The sequence below is a fragment of the Ostrea edulis genome, chromosome 7, assembly GCF_947568905.1.
Source record: "Ostrea edulis chromosome 7, xbOstEdul1.1, whole genome shotgun sequence".
NCBI classification, from domain to species: domain Eukaryota; kingdom Metazoa; phylum Mollusca; class Bivalvia; order Ostreida; family Ostreidae; genus Ostrea; species Ostrea edulis.
Window position 1 is genome coordinate 1,069,483 of NC_079170.1, and position 15,254 is coordinate 1,084,736.

Below are 15,254 nucleotides of genomic sequence, written 5' to 3' on the forward strand. Positions count from 1 at the left end.
TGAGCAGATCATAGGATCTGATTTTAATCAGGTTGGTATCTGCCCCGTGCTCATCGTTGACCCTTTCAATTGTTTGTTTGTGTACCATGCTCAATAAATTATATAAATGATGTTACAAAGAAGTTGTAATCAAGTTCATACAAATATAGTATATATGGTAGATTGATCGAATATAATAAATGTTTAACGTCCTGCTCGAGAATTTTTCACTCATATTGAGACGTCACCATTGCCCGGGTGAAAGGCTGCAAAATTTAGGCCTATGCTCGGCGCTTACGGCCATTGAGCAGGGAGGGATCTTTATCGTGTCACACCAGTAATTACACAGTGTCTCGATTTTTGTGGTCTCATCCCAAGGACAACCCCATTTAGTTGCCTTTTATGACAAGTAAGGGGTACAGAGGACCTGTTTTAACCCAGATCCCCAAGGGAGTAAATATTTAGTAGATAAATGTATATAACACAATCATGTGAACACTAATAATACAATAAGCATTAAATACTTTAATTTGACATAACCATATACATAAGGTTTGATTCTATATGCTCAGGGCCCAGTTGCATGAACGTTATTTAACTTCAACAAATAATTTTAAAACTATTAACTCTTCCATTTATAGTGTGATATCTAGATGTTAACTGTCTTAGACTTTAAAACTAATTTTTGTCAACTCGGTCCTGTTGTTTTGAAACCGATCCTGATAAAACAAACAAAGTTCTCCAATGGCCAACTCCCACATCAAGAGAGAGGAGATTTAAAGCATGAGCAGGAACATACATGCAGACAACATGAACTCCAATAAGCCACATAGGAGCGAAGTGTTCACAAACTACCTTACACCCGCCACCCCTCCGCTGTTCAAAATTGGTTTAAAACTTGGTATAGACCACGGGTCTATGCCAAAACAAGATGACATAGACCTCATTGAATTGGCATAGACCGCAGCATTGGAAAAAAAAACAAAAATTTAAAACATTGTTATTTATTTCTAATGTACTTAGAAAGCATATTTGCTTTCCATTTCTATAAAAGGTATTTTGAAATATTTGCTCGAATTCCCAGCACTGTTCACCTGTCCTAGACCCCATACCAAAACAACTGCTCACCTGCCCTAGAACCCATACCAAAACAACTTGCACGGTCTGTACGTTTCTAAGAGCGTGGTTTGAACGATCTGCACGTTTCTATGGGCGTGGCTTACTCATGCACGGAACGATTCTTACACAGAACAGTTTGCACAGAACGCTGAATGGTCTGCACGGAAAGCTGAACGGTTTGCACAGAACGAAACAAATGCTTTGGAGGTGTAGTAGCACACTTCAGGGTCTGTAACTATAGGTACTTGAACAGAGAGTGAACAGTGAACGCAATTTGATGAACAGTTGGTAAACGGTGAGCAAACGCAGAATGCAAATGGAGCACAAACGGAGCACAAATGTGAACGGTGAGCCAAAGTTGATTTCAATATATTCCAACTGTTAAAAACATTAACAAAATGTTTAAATTTAAAAATGATTTACATTCAAATCAAATATATATACTTCCAAAGTTTTAACTTAAATCACTTCCCATATAAACCTTATATCACTTGACTGAGTTATATTCTATACATCGGTAGTCTAACTTTGAAATAGTCCGACTGTTATAGTCCGATTTTATCGTAGTCCAACTTTGTTTTGGTCCGACTTATCTGACAGCGGTAAAATCCTTGTCAAATCAGTTTCAAATGACAATTAGATATGCATGTACATTAAAGTGTGGCATTGTTTTCTTTTCAATTACAAAGTGGGGGAGTTGATTTGTCTAAAATTAAGTTAAAGATAAAAATTTTGAAATGTGTTTTTTGTAGTCTTCACTATCAAATTTCTGATAACATAAGATAGTTTCCATCCACTGTTATACACAGGTTCTTTTTTCATGTTTGCTTCTCTATCAAAATCGATCCTTTCACCTTGGTGTTCCGAATGACATTGCAATGCAAAGACAAAAGACTGAACGCTGAACGAACGGTGAATGAACCGTGCAGTGTATTTTTTGTGAATGGTGAACGCAAGTGGCTGGTGAACGGTGAGCGCACAGGAAAATGGCAAGGTAGAACGTTTCAGGGACTGTATCTCTATAGGGAATACTTAGCTGTGCTGAAGTGTTTAATCCATTTAAATATTTGGAATTATTGTGCAACTCCAATACCATTTTTAATATATATGGGACTTATACATGCACAGAATTCTGTCTGACAGTGCTCTCTTGTACTCAATATCTTAGTAATCAGCATGAAATGATTTGATCATTAAAGATACATTATTTGCATTAATCAATTTAAAAACAAGAGGTACTGTGTCAGCAATGCTCACTAAGAATACCCCCCCCCCCCCCACTTACCCCAATCTCCCAAAGGGTGATGTTAATAGATATAAATTACCTCTTTCCCCGAGTGTAAAAATATAATATGCCTTTGTAGAAGAAAATGGAAGATATAGTCCGAACACAAATCCATGGTATAAACCTTTAATTTTGACCTTGAGATCAAAGGTCAAGGTCATAAAGAGGTCATAAATGTACATGACACATAGTCTCATGTTGATACACCCATGTCTTATGGTATGACTATGTCAAAACCCTATAATCAATTTTGACCTTGAGGTCAAAGTTCAAGGTCATATGGAGGTCATGAATGTACCCAACACATCGTCTCATGGTGATACACTCATGTGTCAAATATGGTATGCCTATGTCAAAGAACAAAGAAATTATGGCCCGAACACGAATCCATTGTAAAAAACTTTAATTTTGACCTTGAAGTCAAGGGTCAAGGTCCTATGGAGGTCATGAAGGTACTTGACACATTGTGTCATGGTGATCCACCTGTGTGCCAAATATGGTATGGCTATGTCAAAGAACAAAGAAGTTATAGCCCGAACACGAATCCATTGTAAAAAACCTTTAATTTTGACCTTGAGGTCAAGGGTCAAGGTCATATAGAGGTCATGAAGGTAATTGACACATCGTCTGATGGTGATCCACCTGTGTGCCAAATATGGTATGCTTATGTCAAAGAACAAATGTATGGCCCGGACACGAATCTGGAGACAGACAGACGGACGGATGGACGGACGGACGGACGGACGGACGGACGGACGGACAGACAGACAGACAGACAGACAGACAGACAGACAGACAGACAGACAGACAGACAGACAGAGTGAGTGATTCCTTAGATATACCCCCCTGAACTTCGTTTGGGGGGTTATAACTAGAAATACGTCTATTGGACATGAATGCCCTGCCCGATGTGACATTTGTGATGCAATACGAAAACAAGATTGCTACACGTAGCCATGTCCCCCACCACTGCAAAAAAAGTTGAAGCACAAAAGTCCCATAACTCCTGTAAAATTTGTCGAATCAAAATGACAGCACAATATAATAAACTACATATGGTGACTAACAATCCTACAAAATTTGAACAAAATCTGATGAGCGGTTTTGAGGAGTTACATCCACAACGTGTTCCTATAGTATAGTGTAGCATGTAAAAATTCAACGAAGTCCCATAACTCCTGTAAAATTTGTCAAATCAAAATGGTGGCACAATATGATCAACTACACATGGTGACTAACAACCCCACAAAATATGAACAAAATCCACTTGGCGGTTCCTGAGGAGTTGCGTCCACAAAGTGGATTGGGACCGACGGACGGACAGACGGATGCACAAACACCGGTATTTCTATGTCCCCTTTCGCGTTGCAGTGGGGCACAATAAGGGACCCACGAGTCACCTTGGCCCATATTTAAAATTTTCCCCTATATACGAGGGCTGTTCGATATGTAATGTATATTGTATAATATCTCAAAAGCATTCGACTCAAATAGTGTAATGAACATTACATCACTTCAAAGTATTCTCTGCGGTTTGAAATACATAATTTCAATCTCTGAATCGATCCATTTCTGAAATGTGTCACGGTACGCTGATTTAGGTAGAAGACCTCTAAGGCACCGACTGATATGACTAAGCCAAGGGCTTGTCGGGACTTGTAACAACGACCAGATAAGAACTTTTTAAGTTTTGGAAAAAGGAAAAAGTGGCACAGGGCTAGATCTGGAGAGTATGGTGGGTGTGGCAAGACGGTAACCTTCTCCGACTTCAAAAATAGTTTCACAAGCTCAGATGTATGTGATGTAGCATTATCATGAAGTAGACGAACATGCCTAAATCCTGACACAGGGCGTCGTTTATGATAATATTTCCTAAGCTTTTTCAGTATACCATCTCAGTAATACCGACCTGCAACACTTTTGCCCTTGTACAGCTATACCATCACATGAGAAGAATATGCAACAAAGAACCTTCTTTGTGCTTATGGTTCTTTTGGCAACTGCAGGCCTTCTACCATGTTTAATTAGCCATATTTTGTTTCCAAATTTTCTTACTGGTTCGAAATAGTGAACTCACGTATTGCCATCGATAACAATGTTTGCAAATTCTTTGATTGAATTTGGGAAACATTTTGAGCAATTGCTTAGCGGTTTGTATACTCGTACCCGTTTTTGGTCGTCTGTCAATATATTCGGTATCCATCAGGCAGAAATCTTTCGTACTTTCAAAATACGCTTCAAAATGAAATGCAAACATGATAGCGATATGCCAACAGCTTTGGCAATATCAAGAATCGTGTATCTGCCATCACTTTCAATTATTTCCCTGACTTTTGAGACATTTGCCTAGCCTGTTACAGTCACAGGTCAGCCAGATTTTGCTGCATCTTTGACGGACTCTGTGCCAGTCAGAAATTTCTTTCTCCACCTACAAACTGTCTCATAAGATCCCTTATCAGACCCATAAAACTCCCCCCAATTCAGTAAAAATCTGCATTACTGAATGACCGAGTTTTGTGCGAACTCTTATAAAAGCTCTAATTTCTGCAATATATATTCTCAACCCGTTTCCCAACAATTTTTACAACAGTGGTCAACGACTGACTCTACTGAAATGACTATAATAAGTTTAAAACTATGAGGAGCTGAAGGCTCATGTTTATATTATTAGAAAGGTATTGAATAGAGCTATTCAAGGGTATCATCATCCACAAAATAGTGCAAAGCGTTATCGCGCTGTTGTACAATACACATTACATATCGAACAGCCCTCGAATTTGCATGTAAAATTTTGATACCCTATTGTGACCCCAAGGGTTTAACAAACTTGAATCTGCACAATGTCAGGAAGCTTCCATGTAAATTTGAACTTTTCTGACCCAGTGGTTCTGGAGAAGAAGTCGAAAAATGTAAAAAAAAGTTTACAGACGGACAGACAACGGACAAAAGGTGATCACAAAAGCTCACTTGAACTTTCAGCCCAGGTGAGCTAACAACAGAAAGGTTTGATCAGAAATGCTCACATTATTGAGTCTTTGACTCAAGTGAGCTAAGAACCCAGGGATTATCGGTACCTCCTCATGGCCTGATACTCTGTACCATTCACAATGGAAAATAGGTTGAATTTTTTCATTTTGTGGAAAAAATCAAAATACTGAACCCTTTTTTCTTTAAAGAAAATTATGTATATTAAGGATGACCAAAGGTGCGATTGAAGGGAAAATATCTTCATGTAAAAAACTTTATAGCTTTTTAATATAGATGGAAAATTGCTGCACACTTTTTCATTCACCATATCATGAATTAGAAGAGAAATGCAGTGTTTTCACAATAGGGAATACACTTTGTTGTGTTAGTATCAGGGTTTAAACCTTTAGTGAACTTAGTATGGTGTGGTGGTAGCCTTTAAATTTTGCAAGTAAATCTGAGTTGTGTTCAAGTCATATCACAAATGTATACAATATAAAGAGAACTTTTGAAACACTCTTGTCTATTGTTATTAACTCTAAAAGTTTTACTACAGTTAAATCAACTGAGCTAACTGGCCACCGGCAATCGAACCTGGCTGACCGCTACATTCCTCCCTTCCTGTTACAAAATGTAGCGGTCAGCCGGGTTCGATCTCCGGTGGCCAGTTAGCTCAGTTGGTAGAGCACCTGACTAAAGATTCAGGGGGCCCGGGTTCAAATCACGGTCTGGTCCGTTGCATTTTCTCCTTTCCTTTTACATTTGGTGCCGTAGACCAGCCCCTGGAACTGACAGGTGAAAATGCCTGCCAGGGGATAAAGATCCTGGGTTGATGTCTTCAGGGTGTGAAGACATTTAAGGAGGGAGGAATGCAGCGGTCAGCCGGGTTCGATCTCCGGTGGCCAGTTAGTTCAGTTGGTAGAGCACCTGACTAGAGATTCAGGGGGCCCGGGTTCAAATCACGGTCTGGTCCGTTGCATTTTCTCCCTTCCTGTTACACTTGTATGAAATGCTGATCCTCATTTACATACATGGATATCATAAACTGACATGACAAACACCAATTCAATTAAGATTTAACTTGTAAATCTGCTCCTCTACAATATGGAATTGGAGATCAAATCTTTGTAATAAAACAAGAAAAAACATCTGTAGATCTGACAATTTTTGGTTTTTGAAAACACAGAAATAGACATATAAATAATACGGCTCTAATGATATTATAGTCTTTAATTATTGCATAAGCCAATGAAAGAAATAAAACCCATTAGAAATGTGCACTATAAACATATGCATTTTATATTTCTAAAAGTGTGTGCCCTCCACCTGGGGCTAAAATTAAGACCGGAACTAAACTTACAGCCAGAACGTAAATTATATATATAGCCTGGAACATAAATTATAGGTATAAATTTTAATGTTCTGGCAGGAACACTAAAATATCTAGATAACTAAATTATGCAACACCATGCAGATGAGTTTATATACTGTCGAACACACTTTGAGTAAGATAATTTCGATTTGCTGACCCAGCAACATAGGGAAGTGATAACTTGTTGAGTATCTTTTTACTTCCAACAATTGAGCATTAAAAGATTATCTCAAAATGGCAAAATAACGTTTCAATAAAATTATATTCACATCGCATATTTTCCCGTGTACCAAATCAAACGCCATTAGTTGTGAAACTCAGATTTATATACATATATTCTCGTAATCAAGAGAAAATTGTCTTGTAATTACAAGATCTTTTCTCTTAATTTCGAGATAATTATCTCACCATAACAAGATCTTTTCTTGTAATTACAAGACAATGGAATGTGAATTTATTTTTTCACATGATACTTAAATAGGCTTTTGTAGAAAATAGATCAGAAACTGATCAATTTCTGCCTCTCCTACTTACTATTGTAAAAACATGTACATTTATTGTTGCAGGTTAAACGAAGTTGCTACTGTAACACTTGAATGCACTGTAATTAAAATTTTGACTTTGAAATATTCCTCATGCAATTGAGACCCTAGCTGATATACGGGACATTACCTCTTACCTGAGTCACTTTATGGCTGCTATCTCCTTTTTCAGACCCTGGGCTTGCACACTTATTTGACAATTGACAATTACTGTTTCAGAGAAAATGTGACATAATTTTTCTTACATAAAAACTGTGGTCTCATCATGACTATATTGGATATATAAGGATTAAGTCAAATAGAAGTCTTTTTGTTCTTAGCCTTAAGGGGAAACTGTGTTTCATAACATTCTAGTGTTAAACTGTGCTTTTAAGTGCAACTTCTTCCTATTCCAAGGAAACAACTGAATTCCAAGGAACAAATTTTTATCTGTACTCCATAAAGAAGCCTAAATTTTTTAAACTTCTGTCATGGCTGGTCTAATGGTCCCAGAGAAGCAGATTATCATACAATGTATCCCATCCTACTTTTCACTTTTTCACAATAAAAAAGGTCCCCGGGCATTTACAGTTCAGCCTATTATTCATACATTGTCAGTAGGGCTGAAACGATTCACCGAAATATCGATACTGTTCAATATAAACGCTCAATTCAATATTCGATTCATTGCCTCGATTTTCGGTTCGATATGTTATTACAAACGGGTTTAGTAAAATACATCTGTTTCGGCCAGTACATATTATTTCTACGTGAATGAGGGACAAAATAGTGTCAAATAATGTTCAAAATGTTGTTTGCCTTGAGGTTGACGAAAATAATAATAAACTATATCAGTTTAAACTACAGCGAACAGGCATCTCACTGTTTGGCAGTTTTGCTTTTAAAATTATGATTTTGAATCTTGATAATTAATTTTTTCTTCAATGTTATTATTAGTTTCTTCTGTAAATTGTATTGTATTGAAAGTATTGAATTGTGGCATAAGTATTGCAATATCTATCGTATCGTGAAGGAGGCGTATCGTTTCAGCCCTAATTGTCAGTAAATGCAGTAAGTGAGTCAGTGAAAAGCCTGAATACTCTGTGTAAATTAGGCACACTATAACACCTGGCCTGGCCCCATCTGTCTGACCTGACCTTAAAAATGGCCTGGCCCAAATTTTTGCCTCTAATTTGGCTCCAACCCAAATTGTGGCCTGACCTCAAATGATGATGATGGTATCTTGTTTAGTGTTCCTCTCGAGTATTTTTCACTCATATGGAAACATCACCAAGACCGGTAAAGGGCTTCAAATTTAGGCCCATGTTTGGTGCTTACGGCCATTGAGCAGTGAGGGTTCTTTAGTGTGCCACACCTACTGTGACACAGGACATCTGTTTTCAAGATCATCTCCATGAACCTGTGACATTCACACTTGATGTCGAGCATTTGGCGATGTAACTGTCACTACCTGTTTTAACGACTAACTCATATGTAGGTCTGCCGCGGCCGGGATTTGAACCCCGACCCTCCACATGCAGGGCAAATGCTCTACCTCTATACCATCGCAACCTCTAAAATTCTTTTTGACCTCAACCAAAACTAATTTTTCTATTTAAAATTTTGATGGATTTCAATGATTTATTATTGGTTTTTAGTTTTTCAAAGTCATATTAGTAGATAAATGGTATGTTTCTGTTGTTTTGTAAATATGCATTTTATTAAATGAACTACCACCATATAAATCATGAACTACCACCAATCTGATTTTATTGAATATCTATTGATCATGCAGTTTACTGATAAAATCATTTTCTTTTCCCTTCCTAACTTAATTATGTACTTAAGTTCACACCAAAAAGTATATACACTACAAATGAAATGATTGGCGTATTGATTTTGACCCTACCTTATCTTACCTTAGGTGGTTTCTGCACGCGGGTCCATTTGGTCCTCTATATGCAGCTCTTCTTCTAGTCTTTCTTGTGCCATCTTTATTTCTGAATTATGATTGATTTCATTGATTTACCATTGGTTTTGATTTTTCTATGGAACATATAAATGATATATTTCTGTTGTTTTGTAAATGTGCACATTGAACACCGTTTTCAACATGTCAGATTGGACTCCATATTGAAAAGTGGGAATTCAGCGACATCAGCAAATCAGCTACTGTCGCTGCTTTTGCCTACCTTTTACAGCTTTATTACGCGGGTTTACGTTGATATTTAAACCCGGAACAGGGGCATGTTGAAAATGGATTAAAAGCAAGCAAGTATTGATTTACTTGTGACAATTTTGTGCATTACTGTTAAATGTTTGAAAACAAGTTGTCTATTGCTTAAATACAGGCACATCTGAGTCGAAACGTCGGTCGAAGCAATTAAACCGTCACCGACTCTGGCATTTACACGTTTTCCAGAATCAAAATATGAATGCTTGCGAAGAGAAGTCGGTGAAGGCTATGCCTCTCGACTTCTCTGAAGAGAATAACGTCTCAATATAAAAGCGGGGTTAAGTCAGAGGGATCTCGGATTAGTTGATAAACTTGATAACCCAGGAAAACACAAGTAAGATGTCTGGATTTTTTCTTCTTAAAAGTAAAGCCAATCTGGGTAACTTTGTGGCTAGAGAAAACACATTTTATTCCTCATTAGGCCTAATAGGCTAATATCTAGATGTGTGCATGTTGCACTTATCCGGGCTTAAAACTAAAAACAAATAACCCCCAAAATAATTTATTAACTACATGTAAATACCGATTATATCGATCATTGATCGATACAGTTCTTCCGATTATGACCAATAATTAATTGATTACGAAATTTTTCCGATTAATCAACACTATCTATAACAGCGGTTTTTTTCTACCCACTGGGACTGGTACCAGTACCCATTCAATTGGGGAAAATAGCGTCAAAAACGAACAAATTGGGAATTTTCTACCAATGTATCGACATTTTTTATGGTAATATTTGCTGTTGTGGGACATCAGGGGCATCTTTGATTGGGAAAACTCGGGTAACTCTAGAGAGATGCCTGTGCATGAAGAGGCTTAAGACTCCTTAAATGTGAATAAAACAACAACTGTTGCTCTAGTGTTGTTTTGAAAAATGGCGTTAAATGATATGAATATTGTATCATTGACAATTTATCTATATGTGGTAGTTCATTTTGATACCGAGCTAATTTATACATGTACATGCAGTACTAAAATAGTGTAAGCATCATCAAAATTAAACCAAACGTAGACCGTATATAGATCTAATTCACCCCCAAAAATTACTGTATTTACAATATATTGAAATTGAAACATATATGTCGCAACACTTGCAAATATTTATATCAATTATTAAAAATAAAACATCAGTTAATTAAACTTTAGTTATATGCATATTTTTTCATGGTATTTTTGCTTTATATTCCCAAAAAGTTATAATTTCACATTTCAAACTCAATATTTCTCTTCATTCTCCGCCATCTTGAACACTTGATGTTCCCACCACAGGGGCTTGATCGTCAGGAATTGCCCACTCTATGTCAAATTTTAATAAGACAACAATTTCGTGACGAGCCCATGTGCTCCCACTAATGGCAGGAGTAAACTTTTCCAACCCGTGTTCAACTGTAGTTAGTGTCATCACGCCTGCTAATCGATCAATTGCATAACAAGAGATTATGTATAGAAATCAAAAGAGATCGATTTCCGGTTATGCAATTGATACCCAAATTTCACATGCATAGATGGTAAGTTGTCTCGATACAAGCAATTGTTGAGATTTTAATTAAAATGTAAGAATGTGATTCGATGAGTAATTCTATTTTCTATTGTTTTACACTCTTATAAAATGCAAGGGTGGTCGATTAGCGATGATCTTGGTTCTGAAGCGGGGGTCGGTAGAGCGAAAACACTGTCAGAGAATCATATTTACCGACAGGAATTTGTGTTTATTTCATTTTAAACATAAGTGTCAATGCTCACCATTAGTTCGCAATATTTGCAACCTTTTGCAGCAAAATTTGGACTTTGATTTGTGTATTATTTAGCAAATATACGATGAAAATGACGTCGCTTATGCAAGTGATCCAATAGTTGTGAAGGAGAATTTAGGTTATGCATGAGAGTGAGAAAAAAAAAGTTTCAAAAGTCATAATTTAAGTTATTTAAAAGTAACTGTTAATGTTTTTATGAACTATTACCTTCTGAGATTTTTTAAATCAATGTACAAGAAATTGATATGAGAGTTGAACTTGTGAAAAATGGAAAGAAAAAGATTCATCAATTATTGAAGTAATTCCGCTTTTTTTGTGTGTACTTTTTCGGTCCATCGGTTCAAAGTATACTGTGTACAATGAATGCAACATACTTTATTCATTTACTTTTTACTTCATAAACTGTATTTATTTTTGGTAATGAACCCTATGAAATTTAATGTGTATTCTGGAGACTCGGGCATGGTGTGCAGTTAGTCTTAGCCTTTAACCCCTCTGATCACCATTAACGGCCCAGGTAGTATTAGCATGTCAAAGAAAAACAAGATCGCGATCACAATGCACATAAAAGGTGAAAAAACTTAAACTTCGATTATATGATAATCAGTTGGTTTTTTTTACCTTTTAAATACAAATTGTCGAATGAAAAAGAAATATGTGGTGTTAAGATGTGAATCTACTAGTTTATAAGCAATACAAAATCCTTTTGCGGTTTCTACATGTTGTGCTGGGCAGATCAACTTTAAACAATTGTACTGTTAAATTTTGTTACTTGAAAAGTTTAAAATTAAAAGAAATCTAGACATTCTATAACAATATAGATTGTTATAAAAGTTTTATAACAATATAGATTGTTATAAAGTTTAAAATTCTTAAATTTAGCAGTACGATTTAGCTCCCCCCCATCTTAGTACTAGTGTTACAGCTACAAAAGAAACCTGATTTTTAGGATATTTAATATACTGTCACACATAAATACTTGTGCTGAAAAAATGAAATGAAGAAGCATGATTAATGAATGCTGTATTTGTAATTAGAGTAAGTATAATTATACGCAAGAATGAATATTGCCAATATCTGTTAAGGTTTCAAAATCCACAGACCTTATATTTCAAACATCATTTACATAAGTATCAATACATTGATTAAGATGCGATATATCAACAGTACTACATAGTAATACCTACTTAAAGTATATTTCACTTAGATTATCTTTACTAGCCAAAGTATATTTAAGAACAAAAGACAACTCACTTTGAGGTGTCATAAATGATGAAAAATCCATTATATACATTGTAGAAATATTGAGTGAATTGATTGATTGATTGTATCTTGCTTAACGTCTCCCTCGAGAATTTTTCACTCATATGGAGACGTCACCAAGACCGATGAAGGGCTTCAAATTTAGGCCTATGCTCCGCGCTTACGGCCATTGAGCAGTGAGGGTTCTTTAGCGTGCCACCACCTACTGTGACATGGATCATCCGTTTTTAAGGTCATCTCCGAGGACCCGTGACATTCACACCTTATGCCGAGCGTTTGGCGATGGAACTGTCACTACCTGTTTTTTACGACTAAGGTCTGTCGCGGCTGGGATTCGAAACCCAGCCTTCCGCATGCGGGGCGAACGTTCTAACCTCTCGTCCACCGCAGCGGTTTCAGTGTAAAATAATATGGAATTTTAGTTTCATTCACTAGCAAAAAAAACTAATAAACAAAAAACAAACTGTTGACGGAATTTGGTTGCAAATATGAACTAAAAGCCAATGCTAGCAAAATGTGATTGTCAAGAGTTAGATAGTCTCAGAAATGATTTATGTATATGGCATAAAAGGTTGGGTTTTTTTTCTTACTCCCATGCATAACCTAAATTCTCCTTCACAACTATTGGATCACTTGCATAAGCGGCGTCATTTTCATCGTATATTTGCTAAATAATACACAAATCAAAGTCCAAATTTTGCTGCAAAGGTCGCAAATATTGCGATTGACACATATGTTTAAAATGAAATAAACACAAATTCCTTTCGGTAAATACGATTCTCTGACAGCGTTTTCGCTCTACAGACCCCCGCTTCAGAACCAAAATCGTCGCTAATCGACCACCCTTGCATTTTATAAGAGTAAAATAGAATTACTCACCGAATCACATTCTTACATTTTAATTAAAATCTCAACAATTGCTTGTATCGAGACAACTTACCATCTATGCATGTGAAATTTGGGTATCGATTGCATAACCGGAAATCGATCTCTTTTGATTTCTATACATAATCTCTTGTTATGCAATTGATCGATTAGCAGGCGTGGTCAGGGAATACACGTTTTATTTACAACTCTAGTAACTCGCGTAACACGAGTTGTTCAATCAAGCGTACCTCAAGAATCGTCGTAGCTAGGCTCGTTCCAGAATAACACGCGCACTGCCATGATCTATGAAAGGTGAAGACAACGAACAGTGATCAATCTCATAACTCCCATAAGCAATACAAAATAGATAGTTGGGCAAACATGGACCCCTGGTCACACCAGAGGTGGGGTCAGGTGCCTAGGAGGAGTAAGCATCCCCTGTCTATACTTTCGATTTAACATTTTGTTAACTCGTACAACGTTTCACACTAAGTAAATTACGATGTCAGTGGTCTATTTTTCGGCAAGTGAATTGGGAATTTTTAGTCTCAAAATTGGGAAAAATCAACGGTTTATGGCATTGGGAATGGTACCGTTTATTGGTACCAGTTATATAACGAGAGAAAACAAGAGTCCCATGGGCCACATCGCTCACCTGATTCACCTTGGCCCATATCTGAAGACTTTCCATATATATTTGCATGTAAAACCTTAGTCCCTATTATGGCCCAAACTACCCTTTGCAAACTTGAATCTACACTATGTCAGAAAGCTTTCATGTAAATGTCAGCTTCTTTGGCCCAATGGTTCTTGAGAAGAAGATTTTTAAAGCCTTTTCCTATATTTGTATGTAAAACTCTGACCCCCCCCCCCCCCCCCCCCACTTGTGGCCCCATCCTAACCCCCCAACCCCCCAACCCCCCCGGGGGGACATCATTTGAACAAACTTGATTCTGCACTATGTCAGAAAGTTTTCTTGTAAATCTCAGCTTTTCTGACTCAGTGGTTATCGAGAAAAAGATTTTAACTATATATTTGTATGTAAAACTTTGATCCCCCTTGTGGCCCCATCCTACCCCCGGAGCCCATGATTTGAACAAACTTGAATCTGCATTATGTCAGGAAGCTTTCATGTAAATATCAGCTTTTCTGGCTTAGTGGTTCTTGAGAAGAAGATTTTTAAAGTTTTTCCCTATATATTTGTATGTAAAACTTTGATCCCCCTTGTGGCCCCATCCAACCCCCGGGGGCCATGATTTGAACAAACTTGAATCTGCATTATGTCAGGAAGCTTTCATGTAAATCTCAGCTTTTCTGGCTTAGTGGTTCTTGAGAAGAAGATTTTTAAAGTTTTTCCCTATATATTTGTGTGTAAAACGTTGATCCCCCCTTGGGGCCCCATCTTATCCCCGGGGGCCATGATTTGAACAAACTTGAATCTGTAATATGTCAGGAAGATTTCAGGTAAATTTCAGCTCTTCTGGCCCAGTGGTTCTTGAGAAGAAGATTTTTAAATGACCCCACCCTATTTTTGTGATTATCTCCCCTTTAAAAGGGGCATGGCCCTTCATTTGAACAAACTTGAAAGCCCTTCACCCAAGGATGCTTTTGGCCAAGTTTGGTTGAAATTGGCCCAGTGGTTCATGAGAAGAAGATGAAAATGTGAAAAGTTTACAGACAGACGGACAGACAGACGGACGGACGCCGGACAAAACGTGATCAGAAAAGCTCACTTGAGCCTTCGGCTCAGGTGAGCTAAAAACCGCTGTTATAATATTATTTAAATTCTTTCATTGGCAGTGTAAGCATGCACTTTTTCAAGAGGGCATTGAAGTTTTGAGAACACATTGTGTTTTATACTGTTGTTGAACATCAAATACGTTAAATA

General features: G+C 37.1%; 1 non-coding gene across 1 annotated transcript; it reads left to right on the forward strand.

The window, feature by feature from the left end:
- Positions 1-6,012: 6,012 nt before the first annotated feature.
- Trnaf-aaa (transfer RNA phenylalanine (anticodon AAA)) lies at positions 6,013-6,085 on the forward strand. Its single transcript has one exon. It is a non-coding gene; the product is annotated as a tRNA-Phe (tRNA).
- The last annotated feature ends 9,169 nt before the right edge of the window (positions 6,086-15,254 follow it).